The sequence below is a fragment of the Podarcis cretensis genome, assembly GCF_951804945.1.
Source record: "Podarcis cretensis genome assembly, chromosome: 3".
In the NCBI taxonomy this organism is placed as follows: domain Eukaryota; kingdom Metazoa; phylum Chordata; class Lepidosauria; order Squamata; family Lacertidae; genus Podarcis; species Podarcis cretensis.
The window spans coordinates 7,441,796-7,467,369 of NC_137172.1; the positions used below are offsets into that span (position 1 = coordinate 7,441,796).

The 25,574-nt window shown below is 44.1% G+C and overlaps 2 long non-coding RNA genes across 2 annotated transcripts; both read right to left on the reverse strand.

The window, feature by feature from the left end:
• Nucleotides 1-8,449: 8,449 nt before the first annotated feature.
• Nucleotides 8,450-15,654, reverse strand: LOC307211624. The gene is made up of 3 exons (XR_013836547.1): nucleotides 15,342-15,654; nucleotides 10,203-10,362; nucleotides 8,450-8,761 (listed from the first exon to the last, which is right to left on the reverse strand). It is a non-coding gene; the product is annotated as an uncharacterized lncRNA (long non-coding RNA).
• A 4,438-nt stretch (nucleotides 15,655-20,092) lies between these two features.
• Nucleotides 20,093-23,353, reverse strand: LOC307213123. The gene is made up of 4 exons (XR_013837399.1): nucleotides 23,247-23,353; nucleotides 22,292-22,396; nucleotides 21,290-21,407; nucleotides 20,093-20,292 (listed from the first exon to the last, which is right to left on the reverse strand). It is a non-coding gene; the product is annotated as an uncharacterized lncRNA (long non-coding RNA).
• Nucleotides 23,354-25,574: the final 2,221 nt, after the last annotated feature.

Genomic DNA, 25,574 nt, shown 5'->3' on the forward strand with positions numbered 1-25,574 from the left:
TCCTGAGAGTTCAAAGATTTAGAACATAAGATCCCAGCTGAATCTAATCCAGCTTTCTATTTGGGTTGAAGAGATGCCACGGAAGCTCAAAAGCTGTACACCAGGGCAGTATTTTTCTACTAATGCTCTTCCTCAGTGAGTATTATTTGAAGACATCGTGGCCATCACAATAAGGAGCCATCGATAGTCTGGATATAGTTAAATGTTAAATGATAGATAGATAGATGATAGATACACACACACAACTTGTAGGCTTTTGAAGATACATTTATATAAAGATACATACAATGATAGCCCGACTTTCATACATTCTTTATACAAAAAGCAGCATAAGTCAATTTGGCCAGGACTTCACATCACTTCAGCTGACCTGATGAGGGCATAGGTGAAAAATATCCAGTTTAAATCCCCAAATATATCCAGCCTGCCTGCCTGGATATGCCACCATATAGGCATAAGAAGCTAATACATTAGTCAATCTGGTTCAGTATTCTCAACACAGTCTGGTAAGATTCCCTCTCTGGCTTCAGTGTGGAGCCTTTCACAACATTACCAGGATCTTTATGGGTCTTTAGGCTGATATCATTCTTGTATCCCATTCCATGCTGCAAACGGGCAGGAAGCTGGAGAGGTAGAAAAGAATAGAGGGCTAACATAAGATAAAATTTGCAAGAATTTTCTCTAGGGTTGGGGTTATTGTCCTCTCCACATCTTCCAGCTTCCACCTTGGTTCCTTCCTGCACTTGAAACAACCTCTCCATCTGTATTGGTCCAATTGTTTTCATGTTCACATGTTTTAACTCACAAATTGATGCTCACTTTGTTGGCAAAACCCAATAGGATCCACTCATGGACCAGTACTTACACAATAGGGAGGCTGTGGGTCACCAATAATGCTTCAAACTGTGAGGGCAGTTGAGAAGGAATTAATTATGTGATTGCTCCCAATGACATTTGAATTGACCTTCACACATAATCTTCTAAGTTCAAATATCCTGAAGTGGTACATGGGCACCACAACTATAATCCTGGAAGAGGTTGATGGTCAATTCCCTCTGATGTGTTTTGATGAGTTTTAATAATTTTTCTTCACTAAATAATTGATAATTATTCTTTACCAAATGCATGCCTGTGTATGAAGTATCAGGGTTTTCCCTCCCTTTGAGAGGACAGTGCAATGGCCAAAAGTGATTGCTTTCTTGTCCTTTTTCTGAGCTTCCCATTCATTTATGGCTGGCTGCTTTGGAGGAAACTGAGTGCTGGGTTACATGGGCTCTGAATCTGATTCAGAAGAGTTCTTTAAAGAACCTTCTACATTTTCTCAACTCCTCGCAATTCAGCAGGAAGAAGAAGACTGTATGTACCGTATCCAGGCTATAATCTTGATAGAAGTTTGCTCTTTGAAGGGGGGGGGGGACATTTACTGGTTTTCATGGTGGTTAAATGGTGTGTGCAGATGAGTCTCTGAAAGCAACAGGGTTTTGTGGTTCGAGGACCCGACCCCCGCGAAGTAAAATGAAGACACAGGGACACGTGATATAAGGTTAATGGGCTAGAAAAGGCCACAACTTTATTGATTACAGCAATGTAAAGGTATTGGCTTAGGCATTGGATCGCGAAACAAGTGGGTTTATTCACCAGGGGTTCATCACCTGTTGATGCTAATCCAACTATAGGCTCACCCCTGATGTCACCGAGGGTCGTGCCATGGCCTCCCGCCAAGCAGGCTTCGGACGGAATACACGACCGCCAGATTCCATTAACGGAATACCCCTAGAAATTGAAGGCATAGGCGATGGCCACACCTAGCACTTCGACACACCACAACACATTATTCCAATGCCTAACCTACCCACCAATACCACCAAAACGTTGTGACGATTGCTACGAGGTAGGCGAAGAAACCAAAAAGCCTAATGCCAAATGGAAAAACTCCTACCAGGCCCCCCGGGCAACCGGGGCGACCAACCTAAGGTCCATAGCAAGGCCAATGACCTAAGCCCTAACTCAAAGGGAGTGGAGAGTGGGTGACTCGCCCAGGACAACAAAGAGAAATGAGGCCGAGGGGGAGGCTGGCACTGCAGCATAAAGGCTGCTGGACACGCCCCCCCCCCATGGCACCTGGTTGGACGGCCACCGGGGGGGCGTGAGTGCCAGCCAGGTGAGCTGGAGGCAGGGGGCAACGCCCCCTGCTAGGAGCGGTGCTCGGGCTCCCGTCCACAACCACTCCCCTCTCTTTCAGGGAGGAGAGTCTTTAGCATGCCAAACTTGTGGCATGGGAACAGTGTGAGCAAGAATGAAAGATTAATGGTTGGAATGGTGCGCAATGGTGCACTTTTTCTTTTTCTTTCTTACTTTGAATGGACCTCTTGACCCGTATCCAATCTGTTTCCCAATAAAGTTGATAGGATCCCTAGTCTCACAACTAGTTTGGCTGCAAGAAGACAGCATTTTATGTTTCTTTCTACCGTGTCAAGTGATTTTTCAATATTGTTGGATGAGCAGTCACTCCAAAAGTTCTCAGGCAGCTCACAATCTCATACCTTTCATCCTTCTTTTGAAAGCAATATTATAAGCCCCAAAGTTCATATCAAGCTGGGCTCACTGAACCAGGATGGTGTAGTGGTTAAGAGCTGTGGACTCATAATCTGGTGAACCGGGTTCACTTCCCCGCACCTCCACATGCAGCTGCTGGGTGACCTTGGGCTAGTTACACTTCTCTGAAGTCTCTCAGCCTCACTCACTTCACAGAGTATTTGTTGTGGGGGAGAAAGGGAAATAATAATAATAATAATAATAATAATAATAATAATAATAATAATAATTTATTATTTATACCCCGCCCATCTGGCTGGGCCTCCCCAGCCACTCTGGGCGGCTTCCATAGAAACCAAAAATACAGTAAAATATCACACGTTAAAAACTTCCCTGAACAGGGCTGCCTTAAGATGTCTTCTGAATGTCAGGTAGTTGTTTATCGCTTTGACATCTGCTGGAAGGGCGTTCCACAGGGTGGGCGCCACTACCAAGAAGGCCCTCTGCCTGGTTCCCTGTAGCTTTGCTTCTCGCAATGAGGGAACCGCCAGAAGGCCCTCGGCGCTGGACCTCAGCGTCCGGGCAGAATGATGGGGGTGGAGAGGCTCCTTCAGGTATACCGGACCGAGGCCGTTTAGGGCTTTAAAGGTCAGCACCAACACTTTGAATTGTGCTCGGAAACGTACTGGGAGCCAATGTAGGTCTTTCAAGACCGGTGTTATATGGTCTCGGCGGCCGCCCCCAGTCACCAGTCTAGCTGCCGCATTTTGGATTAGTTGTAGTTTCCGAGTCACCTTCAAAGGTAGCCCCACGTAGCGTGCATTGCAGTAGTCCAAGCGGGAGATAACCAGAGCATGCACCACTCTGGCGAGACAGTCCGCAGGCAGATAGGGTCTCAGCCTACGTACCAGATGGAGCTGGTAAACAGCTGCCCTGGACACAGATTTGACCTGTGCCTCCATGGACAGCTGTGAGTCCAAAATGACTCCCAGGCTGCGCACCTGGTCCTTCAGGGGCACAGTTTCCCCATTCAGGACCAGGGAATCCTCCACACCTGCCCACCTCCTGTCCCCCAAAAACAGTACTTCTGTCTTGTCAGGATTCAACCTCAATCTGTTAGCCGCCATCCATCCTCCAACCGCCTCCAGACACTCACACAGGACCTTCACCGCCTTCACTGGTTCTGATTTAAAAGAGAGGTAGAGCTGGGTATCATTCGCATACTGATGAACACCCAGCCCAAACCTCCTGATGATCTCTCCCAGCGGCTGCATGTAAATGTTGAAAAGCATGGGGGAGAGGACAGAACCCTGAGGCACCCCACAAGTGAGAGCCCAGGGGTCTGAACACTCATCCCCCCCCCACTTTCTGAACACGGCCCAGGAGGAAGGAGCGGAACCACTGTATGACAGTGCCCCCAGCTCCCAGCCCCTCAAGACGGTCCAGAAGGATGTTATGGTCGGTGGTATCAAAGGCCGCTGAGAGATCCAGCAGAACTAGGAAACAGCTCTCACCTTTGTCCCTAGCCCGCCGGAGATCATCAACCAGTGCGACCAAGGCAGTTTCAGTCCCATGATGAGGCCTGAATCCCGACTGGAAGGGATCCAAATGGTCCACTTCTTCCAGGCGTGCCTGGAGTTGTTCGGCAACCGCTCGCTCAATCACCTTGCCCAAGAATGGAAGATTTGAGACTGGGCGATAATTGGCCATCGTGGCCGCATCTAGAGATGGTTTTTTAAGAAGCGGTTTAATAACCGCCTCTTTCAGTGGGTCTGGGAAGGCTCCCTCACGGAGGGAAGCATTCACCACTCCACAAAGCCCATCGCCCAGTCCTAGCTTTTATAAGCCAGGATGGGCAAGGATAAAATTTATTATTATTATTATTATTATTATTATTATTATTATTATTAGAAACCCTAGTCTCACAAGCTTCTCAGCTACTTTGCCTGCAAGAAGACAGCATTTTATGTTATTTTCTGCTGTGTCAAGTGATTGTACAATATTTTCTGGTGGACAGTCACTCTCAGAGAATTGAGGCAGCTGACACTCTCATCACCTTCTTCCTCTTTTTGGAGGCAAGTATTATGAACTCCAAAGTTCATAGCAAGGTGGATTCACTGAGCTTCACTGGCCTTGCTGATGTTCAGTTTAAACAGGGAGAATCAACCCACTAGCTGCAATCTCTGTAGGGTGTAGAACTTGCTGTCAATGGCTACTAGTCACCATTGCTCTGCTCTACCTCCGCAGCTGGCAGAAGCAATACTTCTGAATACCAGTTGCTGGAAACCATGGGAGGAGAGACTGCTTTTGTGCTCATGTTCTGCTTCCTGGTTTCCCACAGGTGATTGGTTAGTCACTATAAGAATAAGATCATGGACCAGTCCGGCCAGTGGCCTGATCCAGCAGGCTACACTTATGCTCTTATGTGATGCAATTTTCACATCTCCATTTCTTCAGTTGTTTCCTGCATTATCTGAATCATTCCCTCTCCTTTATCCACTTGTCTATAGACAGGCAATAGGTTTCAAAGGCATATATGCTGATCCTTCACTCATCTGCATGTATCTACCATCTTTATCTGCCAGTCTTCCAATGTAGGAAGTTCTTGCTGCTTCATTTCTGGGCCGGGAGTATTCTTCCAGCCATTGTGGCATACATAAACAAATTTACATCTTTTTTCTGAATTTCCTCTCCAATTAACCCTAACAAAAATACCTCTGGTTTTTTATTAAAATTGTATTTAAAAACCTTTTTCAGCTCCTTGTATATTGTGTCCCAGAATGCTTTCAGAGATCTGTTAGCAGAAGTGGATGGTAAATTAAAGCTTAAAATTTTTGAAAAGCTGAGAGGAAAATAAACTGACTAGTTGCAGTATTACTAATTGCAAGATGTTTTTTTTTTTTTTTTTACAAAATCCTTTATTAGGCATAGCACACCACACATTAACAAACAAACATCATATACAAACTGTATAAAATACAGGCACAGCACACACAATTTATCCCAGTCCTGTTCTTAACTCCCAGAAATTAAATGATGTACATAAATAACACAATACAATATAATATAGAATAATAATACAACGCAGCAACATCATCTACCATTAACAACCACTAAGTCTCTTTATCATGGCCCATTCTTTCTTCATGGACAGCTCTTAAAAATTCGGCCGCTATTAAAGTAATTTGATCATCGCTGTCCGCCAGCATGTCCTGAACAGTTGGTTGTGTAAAAATCTGTTTATTGAATTTTAGGGCCTCAAATAATTTTCTTCTGGCATAACTGCCAAAATCACAGGAAAAGAATATATGCTCTAGAGTATCAAGTTCCTGTTTCCTGCATTTGCAGAGACACTCTAATTCTGGGGTAGCTAAATATCTTCCTCTCACTACCACCGAGGGAAACATGTTAAATCTGGCCAACATAAACAGCCTACACGATTCATGTTTCTTCAGATTTGTCATGTATCCCTTTTGGAAATCTCTACACAAAGGGAGATTTAAGTGGATAGGAGAGCAGGTGCTGTGCTTTGCAACCTCAAGCATGGCGAGAGCACTTTTTTCTGTGAGAGTCTTCCTAATAATTTCCCATGTATCTTTGGGATCAGAGATTTCAAAGTCAGTTAGAGTGAGCCCTATCGAATCCAGTTTTCTCCTACAGATCAAAGATAGATTGTAGATTGCACTATCACTTAAAAGATCGTAAAGTAGAGAATTAGGGGATAGGGCTCTATAATGGAGGAAGATCCAATATTTCAAGGTCCTCAGCCATGCTCTTACTGATAAAGGCAATATTCCCAGCTCACAACATATTGTTTCATATTTTACTGAGTTTGCACGTCCTAATAATGACCTCAAAAGGGAAGCGTGAAATTTATCCAACCTCTTGAGGTCACCTGAAATCCACACTGGCATGCCGTATAGAAGTTGGGCACAAGATGTTTTTAGAGAGGACTATAAAAGTAATGGATTTGGAAGTATTAAATCAAAAATATTGCCAGATCAAAAATTATGGAACTGGTATCACAATATGGATTTCAAGCCAGTTTTGGACAATATATTGCCACTGTGAGAATCAGATACTAGACTAGGTTGATCTTTGGATGAATCCATAAAGGCTCTTCTTGTTTTCTTACCTAGGAGTGAGCACTGTAAATCGCTGCATTGCACTCTCTTAATCTACATATCACACAGAGCCTTTAATTTTGTAATTGTAATCCTATGGCAGCCATACTTATCAGGATTAGAAATTAGTACCAAAGCAAGGGCAGTCAAAAGGAGATGGCAGGACTTCATAGCTATGAGCAGGTAAAAGTGTATGTTAGCTGTAACTCTACAAGAAAGGAAAGGAAGACTGAGAGGAGACAATGGGTCTGTCTTTTATACTGGACTAGCTGGGATTCCAGGGAATTGAATTGAATTGCAAATGTGCCCTCTCCTCCTAAAAAACAACAACACCAAAAACCATTGGACAGCATTCCCTGCAAACAATGGGCACAATGTGCAAAGTCCATTAAGAAGTGAAATATTAAAGGTGGTAGATCTTAAAGATGTAGATGGGTCAATTTAAATGCCCCGATGCCCCAACTGTAGCACATATATAGGGGTAAATTGTGCATAGAAATGCATATATTAATGAAAATAACATTAAAATGTATTATATAATGAATTCAGATTATCCTCCACCAGAGCCAGGGCCTTCTCAGTGATGGCTCTGACCTGGTGGAATGCTCTGTCCCATGAGACCAAGGCCCTGCTGGATTTAACTTCCTTCCGCAGGGCCTGTAAGGCAGAGCTATTGCGCCTGGCTTTCAATTTGAACTTAGCCTGATCTTTTATTTTCCTTCCTTCCTTCCCTCCCCCTCCCCTTTTTATGAGGATTACCCACTCTGGGATCCCACAGCTAATTCTCCCCTGGTCTCCTCGCTGGCCCAAATAGGCCTAATTTAGCCAGCTGGCTCTGGTGATCATCTAATGTTTATTGGATGGATTTCCCCCCTAAATAGATTTTTGAATTTTGAATTTATTGTTATTCACAGTTTATACTGTATTTTATGCTGTTTTTTGTTGCATCAATTAAGTGTTTTAAATTTGTTGTTAGCTGCCCTGAGCCTGGTTTCTGAACTGGAAAGGGTGGGATATGAAAAATTATTATTATTATTATTATTATTATTATTATTATTATTAGGGATGTATGTGTGCAAAATTAGAAACATGTATACAGTTCAGTTTTTCCTTTTCTTTTAAATTACAATCTGCTATGGAAATGTAGACAACTCAAGACTGGAAAAATGCAAAACTGAGAGAAACCAAAATTGACAGGTTTACCCACTCAAATGTGTTAGTAAAAAAATATAAATAATCTTGCAGCTGTATCTCTTCCCACCTCTGTGTTTTCTTTACATAGAAGGCTTGAGACAACAAGGCTCAGCTTTCTGAGGATGTGTTTTGCTTTGGGTACCTTCTGAAAAACTTCTCAATCAAGGATTTAAAAACTGTGCTTGTTTTGCATGTGGGTCTATGCCTTTCCATATCCAAGTTAAGATAAAGATACAGGAATATCCAAAAATGAGCATAAGATATATGAGTGAGAAACCTCTCCCCATCAATGACTTTTTCATAACAGGGTTCATCTGGAATGACCACTTACCTGGGAGTGCTGGGGATTAGTAGTTTGAGGCCTGAGATAGCATAGACTAGGGTCATCTTCTGCCCTGAGTGGCCATGCTGGGGGGACAGCAATGCCTCCCGCCATGGCTGCACAGTTTGAAGGGAGGTGCCCCATTCAAGCAGGCCCAATGGGTCATTCAGGTAACAGTAGGTGGGGGAAGAGTAGGGGGATGTCAGGATTTATGATTTCCCTCTCACAACAAGAACGTGGCAAGCTGGCAGTTTAATTACACTTAGATTTAGTATTTACACAGTAGTTTCAGCCCGAGCTCACAGCTCAGCCATCTGCTGATGATGACGATAATGTTGAGCTCACTAAAGGGCAGGTTCTTCTCCAACAGTATCGCCTGAGCGCTGCGAGTGCGACTTTCTCCCAACTGAAGTGCAGAGTGTTTGAGGACTGGGACATTCGCAGGGAAACCAAAATGCTTATTTACAAAACTATTGTACTACCAGCCTTACTATATGTTTGTGAAACATGCACCACTTATAAACACTATCTCCAACTCATTGAAAGATTCCATCACCACATGAACTGATATCTGTTTTCCCCATATCTGAAAATAATGCAATAGAAACATTTTTTGCAGGCAACAAAACATTTCTCTCACACACATGACCATACACACATTGTGCCCCACTCACAGAGATACACTCTTCCTATTTGTCCAAATGGACCTCTCTTACTCCAACTCACAGACTACCTGTCCCACACATACATGAAGTATTGAGTCTAAAGTCATTCTAAAAGGTAAAGGTAGAGGTACCCCTGCCCATACGGGCCAGTCTTGACAGACTCTGGGGTTGTGCGCTCATCTCACTTAAGAGGCCAGGGGCCAGCGCTGTCCGGAGACACTTCCGGGTCACGTGGCCAGCGTGACATCGCTGCTCTGGCGAGCCAGAGCCGCACACGGAAACGCCGTTTACCTTCCCGCTGGTAAGCGGTCCCTATTTATCTACTTGCACCCGGAGGTGCTTTCGAACTGCTAGGTTGGCAGGCGCTGGGACCGAGCAGCGGGAGCGCACCCCACCGCAGGGATTCGAACCGCCGACCTTTCGATCGGCAAGTCCTAGGCGCTGAGGCTTTAACCCACAGCGCCACCTGCGTCCCTTAAACGTAAACTACTGTTGCCGAAACCCAGGAGTCATTCTACTCTACAGCAAATCAGATGTTCCCACTGTTGTTGCAGTCCGAGCTGTGGTGTCCAGTGTTGCATCTTGTCTGGCTTTTGGAGATCACTTTCAGCAAATGCACCCTGATGATGTGAACAGGGTGTTTGTGGGGATGTGACTTGTGAAATAAAGCAGTTGATCAGGTGGCTCCAGGGCAAGATTAAAGCTTCCTTGCATGAGGGAGTGTTGACCAACCACTGCCTTATAGGACTAACACTGTAGGATGGGCATTGGTGCCTGTGAAGGGAATGGAAATAAGAAATTGAGTGATAATTATGCTGGGAATTATGGGGTTAATTTGCTTCCTGTATCCAGCAATGGCTGACAAATAAGCGATTTGGATGGTTGGCTCTGACCCCCCTTTCCTTTATATTTCTTTTTAGAGTGGTGTAAAAATATTGCTTGATTGAGTGATGGTGGCGGCTCCTCTTTTTGTAAATTCTTTCGTGCTATTATTATTTTTTAAGTGCATGTCCTGGTGGAAGCCATGAATATCATACAACATGACAGGAGAATAATTCTGCAAGGATTGGGGTAGGGGCGAAATGCAGCCAGCCTCCTGTGCATAGCTGTCAACTTTTCCCTTTTCTTGTAAGGAATCCTATTTGGAATAAGGGAATTTCCCTTAAAAAAAGGAAAAAGTTGACAGCTATGCTCCTGTGTACCTGTGTTCAAGCCACAGACTTTTACCACATACAGCAGTTATCACAATGTCAAAGTAATAAAAATCTCAAGGAAAGCTAGGCAATATTTTTGGGAGAAGGAGAAGTAAACATTTGCATGAGTGAACACAGTTCATTCCTGGTATAGGGCCATCATTCTCACCTTTGGAGCTGTCATTTTCGTCCTGGCAATTGCAGATAGCAGCATGGCCAAAATATTGAACACTTTCCAATAGGGTTAAAGGTCTCAGGGCACTTAATAAATGCACACACACCGTTTATCTGGCGGCATTGGCTTTGCTTGTACACATTAGCAGACGATCCTGTTTCCCCACCAAAAAAAAAAAAAAGTTTACAAGGGGAAACAATAACAAATAATCAGAGCCCAACATTCCTATGTTTCATTACAATTGGCAACATTGTCATTTCACAGTGCAGTGCTGGGAAAGAGACTTCCCCAGGGCTGGAAATATCATGTGGAGCAAGATTGGAACTACCAGGCCAGATGGAATGTTGGATTCATTGCCGGTCAGAGGTATGTGCCTATCTCTCCAGGCACCGGCTGAATTCTTTCGACCTCCCTCCGGCAACTCCCGGCAGGAAAAACACACGAGGTCCGTTCCGGCGATTTTCCTCAGGCTGTGAGAAAAACACACCAACTGCTTCTCTTCCTCCCTTCTCCCTGCATATCCCCAGGGAGGGGAATCAGACACAGACAGAAATGTATCTACATTCTTTTATTCCTGTCTTTACTTCAGTACAGAGAAAACATGTCTGCTCTCTTCAACAAACAGAGAGAAACACCAAACTCCACCCATGTACATCCTGTACAGGTCATATAACACACACTGAGCTAACATCCGGTGCTCAGTACAGAATGGACTGCCCCTTTGTTTCCATGGCAATGGTCACACACATCCTGTTTGGCTTTCCAGCCACAAGCAGCTGACTTGGCTGCTAGAGCCTTTGCTTGCTGCTGCATTGCTGCTTTAGAATAACATACTCCCCCTAAAGTATCAATGCGTGCAGCGAGCAAAGCGTCATCCAGAGAAGAAAACAAACAGTTGTTATACATATAACACTCCCCTGTTGTTTCAGTTCCATCCTTGGAACTACCCGCCACTGGTTTTACCAATGTACCTCTCTGGTTGTGTGACTTCCAAGGAATGAGTGCTTCTGCATTACCTTGGTTAGCAACTCTCTGTTGTGCCTTTGTCTCTGACTCAGACACAGCTTCACTTTGACCTTGGTCGTTCACAACAGCAACACATGCAATAGCTAGGTTTGCAAACTCCTTTGAATACCTCTTGGGTGGTACACCCTTCGTTGCTCTCTCAGACCTACGTAAGAGGTGCTGCTCTTCTCTGCTTTCTGGTTCAGCCTCTGAACTCTCTGAAGAACCAGTACTAAGCTTAATCAGTGGTTCATCCTCCTCTTCTGAGGGTCTAGTCATTGTGTGAGATTTCCTCTCAATGACTGTGACAACTGATCTGTCTGAGCTATCGCTGTCATCATCAGTACTACTGAACTCAATAAGATCAAACTCATCATCATCATCTGTGGGAAATGTGTGAACAATCACTCTCTCCTGTTCAGGAGCACTCTCTAGGAATTTTGTGAGAATCACCTGACCAGATTCAGACAAAATTACTCTGTAGAGACCCTTTTCATAACCCACAAAAATGCCTCTGGCATTCTTTACTCCACCCGGAGCTTCTGTTCTCACATGAGACCCAAAAACCTTGAAATGGGCAACAGAAGGTTTTCTGTGGAACAGTTTCTCAAAAGGAGAACATCCCACATCTTTTGAAACCTTTCTCAACCACGTGTAACAATATGACATTAGCGACTCAGCCCAGTACTCATGTGGCAGATGTGAACTAAGCAATTGCGCATCCATTCCCTTTTGCAAGTCTTTGTTCACCCTAACACAGACACATCTGTTCCAAGCTTCTTCGGAAGCTGCAATTTTGTGTCTTATCCCTTTCTTCTTCAGGAACCTCTGGAAATCCTGTAAGAGAAAAATTGGCTTCTCATCTGTGCAAAGACAATCTATGTCAGCATCATGCATATTTTTAACCTTGTCACAAAACTCTTTAAACCTTTCTAAGGCTTCTTTCGGTCTCTCCAAAAGATAAATCCAGACAAAACCTGTAAAAGAATCAACACATATTAGGTAATACTTTGCATTGCCTCTAGATGGTGCTAAAGGACCAATCACATCAGCATACACCCGCTGAAATGCCCTGTCGACCCTTGAGGTGACCTGCTTGGTGTTCTTCTCAGCTACACCTACAAAAGAAATCATGTTAGAATCACAAGAATTACATTCCATGTAATCACTTTGATCAAAAGTCAACAAATACAGTCCATCTTTCTCTTCGGCAGAAAGATACAACTCTCCATCTTTGTAGATCTCACAGTGTTGATCATCATAGGACAGTTTTAGTCCCTTCTTGGCAATCTGCGAAACGCTGAGCAGATTGTACTCCAACTCTGGAACCAAATAAACATTGTTTATAGTCAAGTTCAGACTTTTAAGATACACAGTCCCAATTCCGGTGGCTTCCAGCTCTTGACCGTTGGCTTGTTGTACAACGAAGCTTTGCTTCTTAAACGACGAAAACAAATCCCTGCGATGGGTCATGTGAACCGTCGCTCCCGTGTCTAAAACGAAGGAATTCCCCACTTGTGGTGTGGCTTTTAGGGACATCAAAGCCTTTGCAGGCTTCGCCTGTGACTTGGCATGACTTCTGCCTGACGCCTCAGACTTCGTGGAGCTTCCCTTGGCTCCTTTGTTCTGACGTGGCTTCTTGCAGTACCGCTGAAAATGCCCAGTCTGCCCACAATTGTGGCATCGGACAACGTTCAAAGCTACAGCGTCTCCTCCAGTAGCTACAGCAGTGGGGGTGTCTGAACTCCGTTCTTCCCTCCCCCTGTCCTTCACTTCCAGGGCAGCAAGTCTGTCCTGTTCGTTCAGAACCACGGCAAAGACCCTGTCCGACGTTAGATCTTGCGCTGGGAGAGACCCCAGCTGACTGGCAACCGTTTTGTAAGTCCGATTCAGGCTGTTTATCACCATGAAGCAAAACACTTCCTCATCCAGACGGAAATTGCGTTCCACCATCTGCTGACGCAGAAATTTCATTTCCGTCAGGTGTGCTTGAACATCTCCATCAGGCGCAAGCCTCAGGTTAGTCAGCTTTTCAAAATACAGCAACGCTGAAGAACCTGCATCTCTCTGATGTGTCCTTCTCAGCGTGTCCCAAACATCTTTCGCGTGCGGTAAATCTTGTATATGAATAAGCTGAGAGTCTGACACGCACAGAATTATAGCGGTTCTGGCCTTCACATTCTGTGACTCCCAAGCACGCGTTGGTGCTGCAGGGATGGGGTTCTCAATCACCCCAAACAGTCTCTGATTCTGCAGCAAGGCCTTCATCTTAATAGACCAAGATGCATAATTGTCACTGGTCAAAAGGGGTGGAGAAGGCAGGCCTCCCCCCTTCTTGGCATCCATTTTGAGTCCTTGCATTGACTCTCAAACACAAGCCTCTAAAATCCAATAGCTGGCTTGTTTACACTCTGTGCACCTGGCAGCTCTAACACTGGCCGCTTGGAAAGTCCCTTTTCAACAGTTCCTTTGTAAGGGCCTAGTCTAAACACGAGCTGTTTTAGCCTCTCTGGGCATAGCCTGACTTCCAGCCCTTATCTTGAAACTGGCCTGCGTTGCTAAGCAACCACATTCCTTTCCTTGGACAGGAAAAACCACAGGAATGTTTGGAATGCAGACTCTTCTCTCTCGGAGCTGTTTTTCCCAAACGTTGCTCCCATGAAGCAGAGAATTAATCCATCTGCATTCACACTCTTAAGCCCGAAAATCTCATACCTGGGCTCCGTAGCTTGGCTTTCAGCTTCTTCTGGTCAGCTTCTAGCTGCAGAGAATCAGCCTCCATCTCAGGCTTCCATGGAGAGGGATGAATACAGTCTCCTTGATGCAGACTCCCATGGATCGTAGCAACCATCCTCTGCTACCAGTGTTGGATTCATTGCCGGTCAGAGGTATGTGCCTATCTCTCCAGGCACCGGCTGAATTCTTTCGACCTCCCTCCGGCAACTCCCGGCAGGAAAAACACACGAGGTCCGTTCCGGCGATTTTCCTCAGGCTGTGAGAAAAACACACCAACTGCTTCTCTTCCTCCCTTCTCCCTGCATATCCCCAGGGAGGGGAATCAGACACAGACAGAAATGTATCTACATTCTTTTATTCCTGTCTTTACTTCAGTACAGAGAAAACATGTCTGCTCTCTTCAACAAACAGAGAGAAACACCAAACTCCACCCATGTACATCCTGTACAGGTCATATAACACACACTGAGCTAACATCCGGTGCTCAGTACAGAATGGACTGCCCCTTTGTTTCCATGGCAATGGTCACACACATCCTGTTTGGCTTTCCAGCCACAAGCAGCTGACTTGGCTGCTAGAGCCTTTGCTTGCTGCTGCATTGCTGCTTTAGAATAACAATCCTTAGATCAAAGCAGTTTCAGCTCCTCATTTAGTCAACACTTTTCTAACCTTAATTCCCACAAGGAAGCCATCTTTTTTGTAATCTCACTGTATACAAGTTGTACAAGTGATAATAAAGTATTTCAATTACTGCACACACATTCAAGTGTAAAGCATCAAGATATCTGACTGTATGTAGGCCCCTACAAGAATAGTAATCACCAGGGCTTGAACTGGATAGGAGGATGTGCCTGTGCATGCCACCCCTGATGCCAGCCCTCCCCCATACAAGCCACACCTCCTCCATTCAGAGTCTTTAAGAAGGTTGGAATGGAGCTTCTGCATGTGTTTGGCTAATGACATTTGGAAGCCCCTTGGTTAAGTCCAAGGGGATGCGAATGGCACTGTGGTATAAACCACTGAGCCTTGGGCTTGCCGAACGGAAGGTCAGCAGTTGAAATCCCAGTGAAGGGGTGAGCCCCCGTTGTTCGGTCCCAGCTCCTGCCAACCTAGCAGTTCGAAAGTGCAAGTAGATAAAGTGCAAGTAGATAAATAGGTTCCACTCCAGCGAGAAGGTAAATGGCGTTTCCGTGCACTGCTCTGGTTCGCCAGAAGTTCGTCATGCTGGCCACATGACCCAGAAAAACTGTATGCAAGCAAAAACCCATTTCCTCAGCCAGTAAAGTGAAATGAGCACCACAACCCCAGAATCGCTCGTGACTGGACTTAACTGTCAAGGGTCCTTTACCTTTACTTTACCTGGTTAAGTCCAGAACTTAACTGATGACTTACCTGGATGAAACAAAAAACCAAGGACAAGAAAGAGAAGGTAACAGATCTTTATGGCCATGAGAAGATGAAGACAGATGTTTGGATGGGAACTCTCTATCCCTAAAACAAGAGCCACAAAGAATAAAATATGGTGACTTCTCTCCAAAGCTGTTCATAAATTTAGTGGAACAATGGTGACTGGTGGGATTAGTAGAACAGATGGCAGGCATCTAAAAGGTAGGTGGAATAGGCAGAATAAACCAATTCTCCATTTGTTCCCATTCTCCTCCCTGGTGAGTTCTACAAAGGTAACAATGAAACTACTGACAGCCAGGGCCAATTCTGGATTTGTTGTAAGTCAGAATACAGTAATGTGTGGGCTGTCTGCAGGCAGATATGGAAGTTTCCCATGCACCCAAATGGACGAGTCTCCACTACAACCAATTGTTGCATGTTGTGATGTTGAAGCTGCAGAATATTGAAGTATAACCATGGGAAGAGGACCAGAGTTTTAGCTAGAACTTTGAAATGTTCTTGAAACAGTCCTGATTGCTGTGCTGGATAGCTCTCATAACAACAGACTGAAGTGGGAGCCTTCCCAGTAAGGCTGAAAAGCAGGCAGTCCTACTGATTTTGAAATCTCAGTTGCATGGTTTTTCTGCCCAGACACACATGTGAGGGGTGTATTTGACATAGCTATACATTTGGATTAGGATGTGCTGAGTGTCACAGAGAGCGGATTTGTCAGGGAAGAAGGGAAATGTCTGTACACAGCTCTGTAAGTTCAAGGAAGTATGAATGTTTATGGGACAGAAAATAGTGTGTGGCTTTGAGAATGAGAGAGGGGGCTTCAAAAATGCTTGGCATTCTCATTGGGAAGGCTGTATTCAGGTAGCCCCAATGGCCCAGACTCCACTGCTTGTGAGAACATGTGCTGGCTGACTTGGGTGTGGCCATTCATACATTCATCTTGGCAAAAACCTTAAAGGCTCTTTTGATCTTGGGCACTAAGTGCTGCAGAGATCTGGCACCTTGTTAGAGAACTGAAGAGCTGTTAGTTAGTTAGTTAGTTAGTTAGTTAGTTAGTTAGGTTTTTTGTCTCTCAAGAAGATTGGCAGAGTTTTTCTTCTTCTTCCTGCCCTACAAAAGGAGGCAAGTTGAGTCAGAGGACATCAGCCAGGTAGGAATTGGGTGAGCAATTGGAAAGTGCTATTAAAATGAGAGTAAATTACAAAAACTTGCCTTTCAGAGCTGTGGGAACTGAGAGTTAGGGTATGTGTCCCCTTTAGGGTCAACTTCAACCCCTACGCAAAAGTCTGGAGCTATGTGGGGCGAAGCTTACTTCAAATCTGTTCACGTGTGGCTTCTGGGGCTAGATCACAGAAAGCCATTTCTGAGCCTCGGGAAGAGAGGGGGTTGCGGGCTGGCCCCTCCCACATGCGTGGGGGCTGGATTTCAGCCCCCGCAAGATCCAGGGAATCCTCGGGCGTGCCTGCCCCCCCTGCCTGCCAATCGGCGGGCCAGGGAGGCGTGGCCTAATACTATTTAAGGCCAGGCACGCCTCGGGTCCGCCCTCTTCACTCCTCGGCGGCCGAGAGGTTTTCCCATCCCACCCACCCTCAGGTTAGGCAGGCTTGACCTTGCTATGGACTTCGGTTGGTCGCCACAAGGGGCCTGGTAGGAATTTTTCCAAGTTGGCAAATTTCCAGCCTTTTGGTTTTTTCGCCTACCTCGTAGCAAACGTCACAGCTTTCACGGTATTTGGCGGTTAGGCATTGGCAGGGGTCAATTGTTATGCAAATGGACGGGGGGGAAGGAAATGCCATCACCTTCCCCCAAGGAAAAGGGTAGTCCGGTAGAGGACTCCGGGGGCGTTGCCTTGTCTGAGACCTAGTAAGGTAAGGGCCACCGGCACGCCCACGAGCGGTGACACCCGTGGGGTCCTAGTTGGCGTACTTCAACAGGACACCCACGGTTAGTGTTCAACCCTTCCCGGTCACCGTGCCGGGTAGTTGATAGGAGCCAATGCCTAAGGCCAATACCTTCAATTCTGTAATCAATAAAGTTGTGGCCATTTACGCCCATTAACCTTAAATAACGTGTCCTGTGTCTTCATTTCTTATGGGGGAGGGAACTTGCCACGCAATCACAGAATCTTAGAGTTGGAAGGGTTCCCAAGAATCATCTAGTCCACACCCCTACAATGCTGTGTTAAGTCGATGACTAAGCCCACACATATCACAGATCCTGTTCATTGCTGATCAGAGACATCATTAATGGAATATTTCGGGGAGTTGGAGATGGTGTTTATAAGTGGTTCATGTTCCGCAAGTGTACAGTAAATGGAAGACAATCTTACTTGGCTATGAGTGATTACCAAAGAAAGAAGAAAGATCCTGTTGTGTTAATTAATCAATTTTCCACCTACTTCACTCAACGATCTTGCATTATTTCATTATTCCAGGGTACTCTTGCAGACAGATTTGAAGCAGGAGGGAAATGTTTCCTTGCTTTTGCTGGAGAGATTTATAGAGAGTGAAGGAAAGTAGAATTAGCAAGCAGTTGAGGAGCAAAGAGCTTCTAGATAGGCACAAAATGCTAAAATGAAGAAAGTTAAAATGTTAAATGCTAAAAATGCAGAACGAACTTTTGCAACGAAGGAAGGGGAGGGAGAAACAGATCTCAGGCTGGTTTATGAATCCATGAAGGGGGGAAGATAGGAGCCAGTTGAAAATATTACCTCTCCTTGTCTGTGTGGCTTGCTGGTCTTGTGGTGGAGGCAATGGGGTGCCTCTTCAGCAACAGGCGGAAAGATAAAAAGAGAGGGGATGTGTTGTTTTTTTAATGCAAAACGTTGTTGACGAGATATGGTTAAGTGGAGGAAATGTCAAGCACTTTTCTTGGCTTCTAACTAAAAGCGGCTCTGATCCAAAGTACACAATGATATAGGTGGGCAGCAATGATTCAAAGCACACAGTAGTATTGGTGGGTATCAGGAAGGGACAGGGTAGGAGGAAGGATGAAAGAAGAAAGAGGTCTCATTGTAACCATTTGCCCAAGGACCCAACTTTTCTAAGGTTGGTTTTGTGCATAGCTCACCTGACCAGTTATTTTTAAAAGGGATCAGTCGCAAGGCAAAGACATGAAAGCACAAGTTATATAGAATTCGAGATTATGAAAAAGCAATGTAGATGTTTGTCTGGGAACTTTATATCCCAATAAGAAAAAGCAATGGAAGAAAGCAGTAACACATTGTGGTGGTCACATGGCTGCCTGAAGGAGCACCTCCACCCCCGTTGTTCTGCCCCGACACTGAGATCCAGCGCCAAGGGCCCTCTGGTGGTTCCCTCACTGTGAGAAGCCAAGTTACAGGGAACCAGGCAGAGGGCCTTCTCGGTAGTGGCACCCGCCCTGTGGAATGCCCTCCCACCAGATGTCAGAGAGAAAAACAACTACCAGACTTTTAGAAGACATCTGAAGGCAGCCCTGATTAGGGATGTTTTTAATGTTTAACAGATTATTGTATTTTAATATTTTGTTGGAAGCTGCCCAGAGTGACTGGGGAAACCCAGCAAGATGGGTGGGGTATAAATAAATGATGATGATGATGATGTCCAAACCTCATGAACCAAGTTGCATGGAACTGTTAAGTGTGACATCAAAATATTAGGGAATGCACTGCTACAACAATGTACAGTGGTAGCTTGGGTTACAGATGCTTCAGGTTACAGACGTTTCAGGTTACAGACTCTGCTAACCCAGAAATAGTACCTCGGGTTGAGAACTTTGCTTCAGGATGAGAACAGAAATCACATGGAGGCAGTGGGATGCCCAATTAGCTAAAGTGGTACCTCAGGTTAAGAATAGTTTCAGGTTAAGAACGGACCTCCAGAATGAATTAAGTTCTTAACCCGAGGTACCACTGTATGTGCTTTTAAATTACAGTGTTACCTCAGGTTACATATGCTTCAGGTTGCATACACTTCAGGTTACAGACTCCGCTAACCCAGAAATAGTACCTCAGGTTAAGAACTTTGCTTTAGGATGAGAACAGAAATCGTGCTCCAGTGGCGCGGCAGCAGCAGGAGGCCCCATTAGCTGAAGTGGTACCTCAGGTTTCAGGTTAAGAACGGACCTCCAAAACGAATTAAGTTCTTAACCCGAGGTACCACTGTATGTGCTTTTAAATTACTTTCATTTCTCAATCTTCCTCTTTCTTACTCAAGAATGGGGACATGGTTCACCCCTATAGTCTCTTTTTAAAGACTTAAATTGACTTCTTAGGGAGCAAGGTCTGGATACAAGTATATTAATAACTTTTTACAAAGGACATGTGGGTCCAGAATTGGCCTTGACAGTCACTTACGGACTTATTATTAAAACCGTGTTTATGGAAGACAATCTTACTTGGCTATGAGTGATCACCAAAGAAGAAGATGTCACAGAGGAGCCCCTGAATATGATAGATCCCTTTAGGGAGGTATATATAATGAATGAAAAACAGATGCCCATAGCAATCCCAGAAGCATGACAGGCAGACTGCATGGCCTCCTTACATGTGAATATTGTCTTGTGGATTCCATATCTGGACATGAGATGCACCTACATCCACATCACAAATGGTAATATGTCTCCCCAACTCATGGCCTGCGTAGTGCTTCCATTGTCCAACAATTTGTATAGCATACCTTTGGTGACTTATAGAATTTGCATACAGACTGTCATACAATTTCACCCCATCAGTGTCAAACATAAAAGGAGACACAGTAAACTTTTGGACCATCTGCACTATAGTTTTTATTTTTTATTAATGCATGGTCTTTGAAACTTTTACACCAAGTGTGCTTTTGTGGTCCTCCAGCTGATGGAAGAAACATCAACGATTCCTGGATAATGCTGGAGTTCAGGTAGGAACTGATGAATCCTCAAGCCAAGTGGCAGCAGAGATGGACCCCATCATTCAGACTCAAAACTAAGATGTTTGGAGATTATAAATTAATATTGACAAATTCACACATATCTTGATAAATTGTAAAATGCTGTTCCTGCTTCCCCCTTCTTCCTGCACTCAACCCCACTTCTCTACAGATTTTGTGATAATAATAATAATAATAATAATAATAATAATAATAATAATAATACCTTTATTGTCAGTGTGTTTATTCGATCTGTGTAGAATGAAATTAACTGAGCCTCCCTCCCCCACAAACACTCAATCTCATTGCATTCTGTGTGCTTGTCCCACAACACACCAACCCTGAAAATCAGTTGCACTATATTATTTTCTGTTCATGAACTTTTAATAATAAAATTATATTTATTTATATGTATCTTTATTGTGTTTCATGACCTCCCTGATTTTGTATGTGAGCTGGAACTCGTCTGTGACTAAAATAATATATTCATTCATTCATGTATTTATTTAAATATTATTTTGAACCTGAAAAGAAAGAATTGTGAACAAAATATTATGAACATAATGAACAAAAATCCGCTTATGTCCTACTTGCTAAACAAGTAGAGAAATATATTTATATAAAGATCTTAACCCACCAGATTTGGCAGTGGGAGCAAAACAAAAATTCAAGCATAGGAACAATACTATGGTTTTAGGCCTCTCTTCTGTGTTCAGTCGTCTGAGAGCGGGCAATAAATTCCTTACTCAACTAATCAACATACCACACATGCCGAAAAACTTTGTTGTTGCAATATTCTGTAGCGCTTCAAGTTTCCAAAGTCTCTTCTGTGCTAGCCCCCTTTGGAGCAAGTTGCAGTATTCCACCCTGGATGTAATTAAGACAGACCTGTGGCCAGATCTGATCTCTGCAGGGACAGGTGGAGATGGTGCACTGGCATAAATGGGAAAAATGTCCACCACTTTGGCATTTCCAATTAATTCACTCCTTTTGACATTCAAGAAATGCACCTTGCTTTTTTTGTTGGTTGGTTAGTTGTGGTATAACTCTCACCTTATGCAGCAACGTGTTGTACTGCATTCTCCAATGTCTTCATGTTCTTTCTCACAGCTGTCTTTGCAGACGCCACCCATTTCACCACATTTTCCCTCGCCTATTACCTGAGCAAAGACTGTTCCTCCCAAAGAGAAAAAGAGGAGGAGGAGGAGGAGGAGGAGGAGGAGGAAGAAGAAGAAGAAGAAGAAGAAGATACTAAGAATACTTTTCTTTCCATTACAACTAGTGAACTTGAAAACTGCATCTAGCTAGTTATTCAGTTGCTTTCTTTTCCTCTTGGCATCATTCCATCATCTGATTGTTGGGCCTTATTGCAAATTCTGTTTTTCCTAAAAACAGTATAAACAAGGGATAGAGAGCCCCAAGGACTGTGGTACAGAACGACGGCTTGTGAAAAATGCTCTCACTGTTGCCAAGGGAAGTTGTTTCCTCATGTCTAGTTGTCATGCAGGGGCAATTATATATTTTAAGGTGGGGGTCACAGTTGGGGAGACCAGCCCACTGAGACTTCCCTCCAAGTTGCACCCCTTCCAGCTTCTGTTGGAGGCTTCTACTGCCACCAAAAGCAACATTTTCCTAAATTCAATTGCCATGCAGAACACAATTTCTAAGTGGGGCAGTGGTGCTTCAACCTGTCATGGCTGGCCCAAGACCTGTCGGCACCTGAAGCATACCATGAAAAGGTATCATCCCCCACTAGGGAAGAAGGGGTGAATGAAGGGAGGGAGGAATGAAAATCTACATTGGGAACAACTGGAACAAATACATAGTTGTGTTTAGCCTAGTCATTTCAGTGTAAAAGTAGCAGTCAATGGCCCAACAACTAGCCATCTCCACAAAGGGAATTGTTTCAGTGGAAGAAGCCTAGGGAGTTCTAGGAAAATATGAGCAAGACAGGGAAGCTAGATCCCCAGCAGTGAGCTGCATGCAGACACATTTGGAATACTGTGTACAGCTTTGGTTGCCTAACCTCAGAAGGGAGCTGGACTAATAACTTACCTAGATCAGCTGAGAGGATTAAGGCAATGGCAAGAAGGAAATAGTAACAGGTCTTCATGGCTTTGGTTAGGCAAAGGTCTGTGTTTAGCTAGGAACTCTATATCCCTAAAAGAAGAGATGCCATGACTGAAACAGAATATTTATAGCACTCTGAAAATTGAAAGGGATCCATCTATTCAAGCTAGGGCTGAGCTCACATTTCATAATAAAAAAAATTCTGATGAGGGCGGTTTCTCCTGAAAGGTTGTGAAATAGCCTCCGAAATTCCACCACCCATGAATTTTGGGGGAAAGATGACGCTCTAACTTGAATAGCGTTTACCGTATTTTTCGCTCTATAAGATGCACCATACCACAAGACGCACCTAGTTTTTGGAATAGGAAAACAAGAAAAAAAAATATTATGAATCTCAGAAGTCAGAACAGCAAGAGGGATCACAGCGCAGTGAAAGCAGCAATCCCTCTTGTTGTTCTGGCTTCTGGGATAGCTGCGCAGCCTGCATTCGCTCCATAAGACGCACACACATTTCCCCTTACTTTTTAGGAGGGAAAAAGTGAGTCTTATAGAGCAAAAAACCCGGTACTTTTATTGTACTCCATTCCCTGCCCTTGGAAATAGGGGCCCCTAGTTGAGGTTTCATTAGCAAAAATTGCATGACTGCACCCCCAATGCAGTAGTGGGCTTTGGGCTTTATAGTTTCAGCAGCGCCCTGTGCAACATTCATTTCCCACCTCCCACCACTTGCTTTCCATTGCCACTTGCTCATCATTGCTGCAGTGTCCCCTGTGGCACCCTCTTGGTCCGGGGCCCAGTGCAGGCAAACCAGTCACATGCCCCTAAATCTGCCTCTGCCCAAGGAAGTCAAAATAACCCAGCCCCAAACCAGCCCATGAAATTATGGGTGAAAATCTGCTGTTATAAAAAGAGAAGATCTACTCAAATTTCCTTCACTCACCAGTTTCACTACAATTCTTGATCGGTGTGACTCTTCCCAAGGTGCAAGGGGTCTTGGAGGGAAATGGCAGCGAAGTTCTCACTCTTTGCTAAATGCCAATCCCTCGAGTGCATCCTTTTTATAGCTACTTCACAGCAGTTGCAGCCTTTCCTCTGGAACCACATGATCCAAATCTCCACAGAGGATTGGTGCTCCCTGCCTGAGGCATAAAGATCAATTCTGAAGCTCTCACAAGTGCTCCAGGCAAGAACGACCCCTTCACAGGATGGTACAACTGCAACATTCTCTCATTTTGACACTGATATCTCCTCAGTCTCTGCAGAGAGCACATGAGATGCTATAAAACAGGCATGTCCAACTCCCAAGAGACTGCGATCTACTCACAGTATTAAAAAACTGGCAGTGATCTATTTAGGGAGCTTAAGTTGTTGAGCTTCTTTTTTTTTTGGGGGGGGGGTTGTAGTGGATCACAGAAGGTCCAAAGATCAACAAGGATTGACCAGTAGATCACAATCGACCTCTTGGACATGCCTGCTATAACAGCTTGCACTATTTGACTCAGGTTACTGTATTCATCCCAACATGAAGGATAAAATTATACTGATGGGTCCCAGATTGGCCTCAAAGTCCAGGATACTGTGGACTTGCAACAGCATAGGCTGTTGCAAGCTTCCTGGGGAAAAACACATTGGATTTAACATAAGAAGTTCTAAGACGTTATTTCACTCAATTACAACCATTTAAATAAAAATAAAAATGGTTGGATTCTGAGACCCGCATTGCCTTCGGAGACCCATTCATCCCCCGCCTCTACCCCTTCATGAAGCAAAACATCTTTGTTTGTAAAGATTATATCTTGGCTACAGTACGTACAATGCAATCTTCTTCTTCTTGACTTCTGGGCAATTAAGAAAGCACAGCAAGGTATTTAATGGCCTTTCCTGAACCTAATTCAGGGTCCATGATGTCCAGTACTCAGTTTCCTCCAGAGCAGCCAGTCATGAATTAATGGGAAGCTCAGAAAAAGTACAGAGAAGCAGGAGTCACAGGCATACATTGGCTGCGTGTGTGTGATTTAAGCTCTTTAGAACCCATGAGAGATCATGGTGTATCAACCAACCAACCAACCAACCAACCAACCAACCAAACAAACAATACTGTTCTCAAAGCTCAATATTCTATTAGGAAATCATGGTTAATAACCACAGGTAATGTAGCCCTTCAGATGAGATCCACCTTTTGCCTGCTATGGAGGGTGAGATAAATTCTTTTTATTGAAGAATAGAGAGAATATACTGAAAACTCCATAATTTCCCAGATGCCTTTGCTCATATGTAGTGATGTCCACTAGCTGTTCAGTAAATAACTGGAATAAGAAAAGCAACTATTTCAGATACTCCATTCTCTCTGTGCAATTAATGGTTTGCATTTTCAGTGAGGTTTGGTGTGTACAGCTTGTCTGTGATATGCTAATGCAGTTATGTTAACCAGGGTTTGAGAAGGCTGCTGATTTCAGTTTCCTCCAGTTTCTCATATCTCCATTTTCAAATTCATTTCAACGCCTTTTTGCAGAAGAGTCGTCATAATTCATGATTGCGGCAGTTGGGGAATGTAGTAATGAAGTGAATTAAGTTAGACCAGGCACCCCCAACCTTCGGCCCTCCAGGTGTTTTGGACTACAATTCCCATCATTCCTGACCACTGGTCCTGTTAGCTAGGGATCATGGGAGTTGTAGGCCAAAACATCTGGAGGGCCGCAGGTTGGGGATGCATGAGTTAGACACTCCATTTTCTCTGTACAATTAATGGTTTGGTGTGTAGAGCTTGGCTGCAGTATGCTAATGCAGTTATGTTAACCAGGGTTTGAGAAGGCTGCTGATTTCAGTCTCTTCCAGTTTCTCATGTATCCATTTTCAAATTCATTTCAACACCTTTTTGCAGCATTCCCCCCCCCTTTTAAAACAAACAAATAAAAAGCCATCCTCATGAAAATTCACCAGCATTTTATTGAACATTTCTCAGGACGTGTACATTTTTAGATTTGACCTTTGATGGCTTATAAACCTATTTTAAAATGTGTTAGGGACAATCATGCAACTTTGTCTTGCCCTTTTCAAATGTAAAAGGAGACACAATAAATACTTCCCCATTGAATTATAAATTATTATTATTATTATTATTATTATTATTATTATTATTTTCACAGCAAATATTCTTTGGGGGTCCTTCAGCTGCTGAAAAAGCTATTTCAAAGAGACATTCAAGCTGGAGTTGATTATTCCTCAATCAGAGTTTCAGTAGATATCAGCTTTCTTTCATCCAATCAAA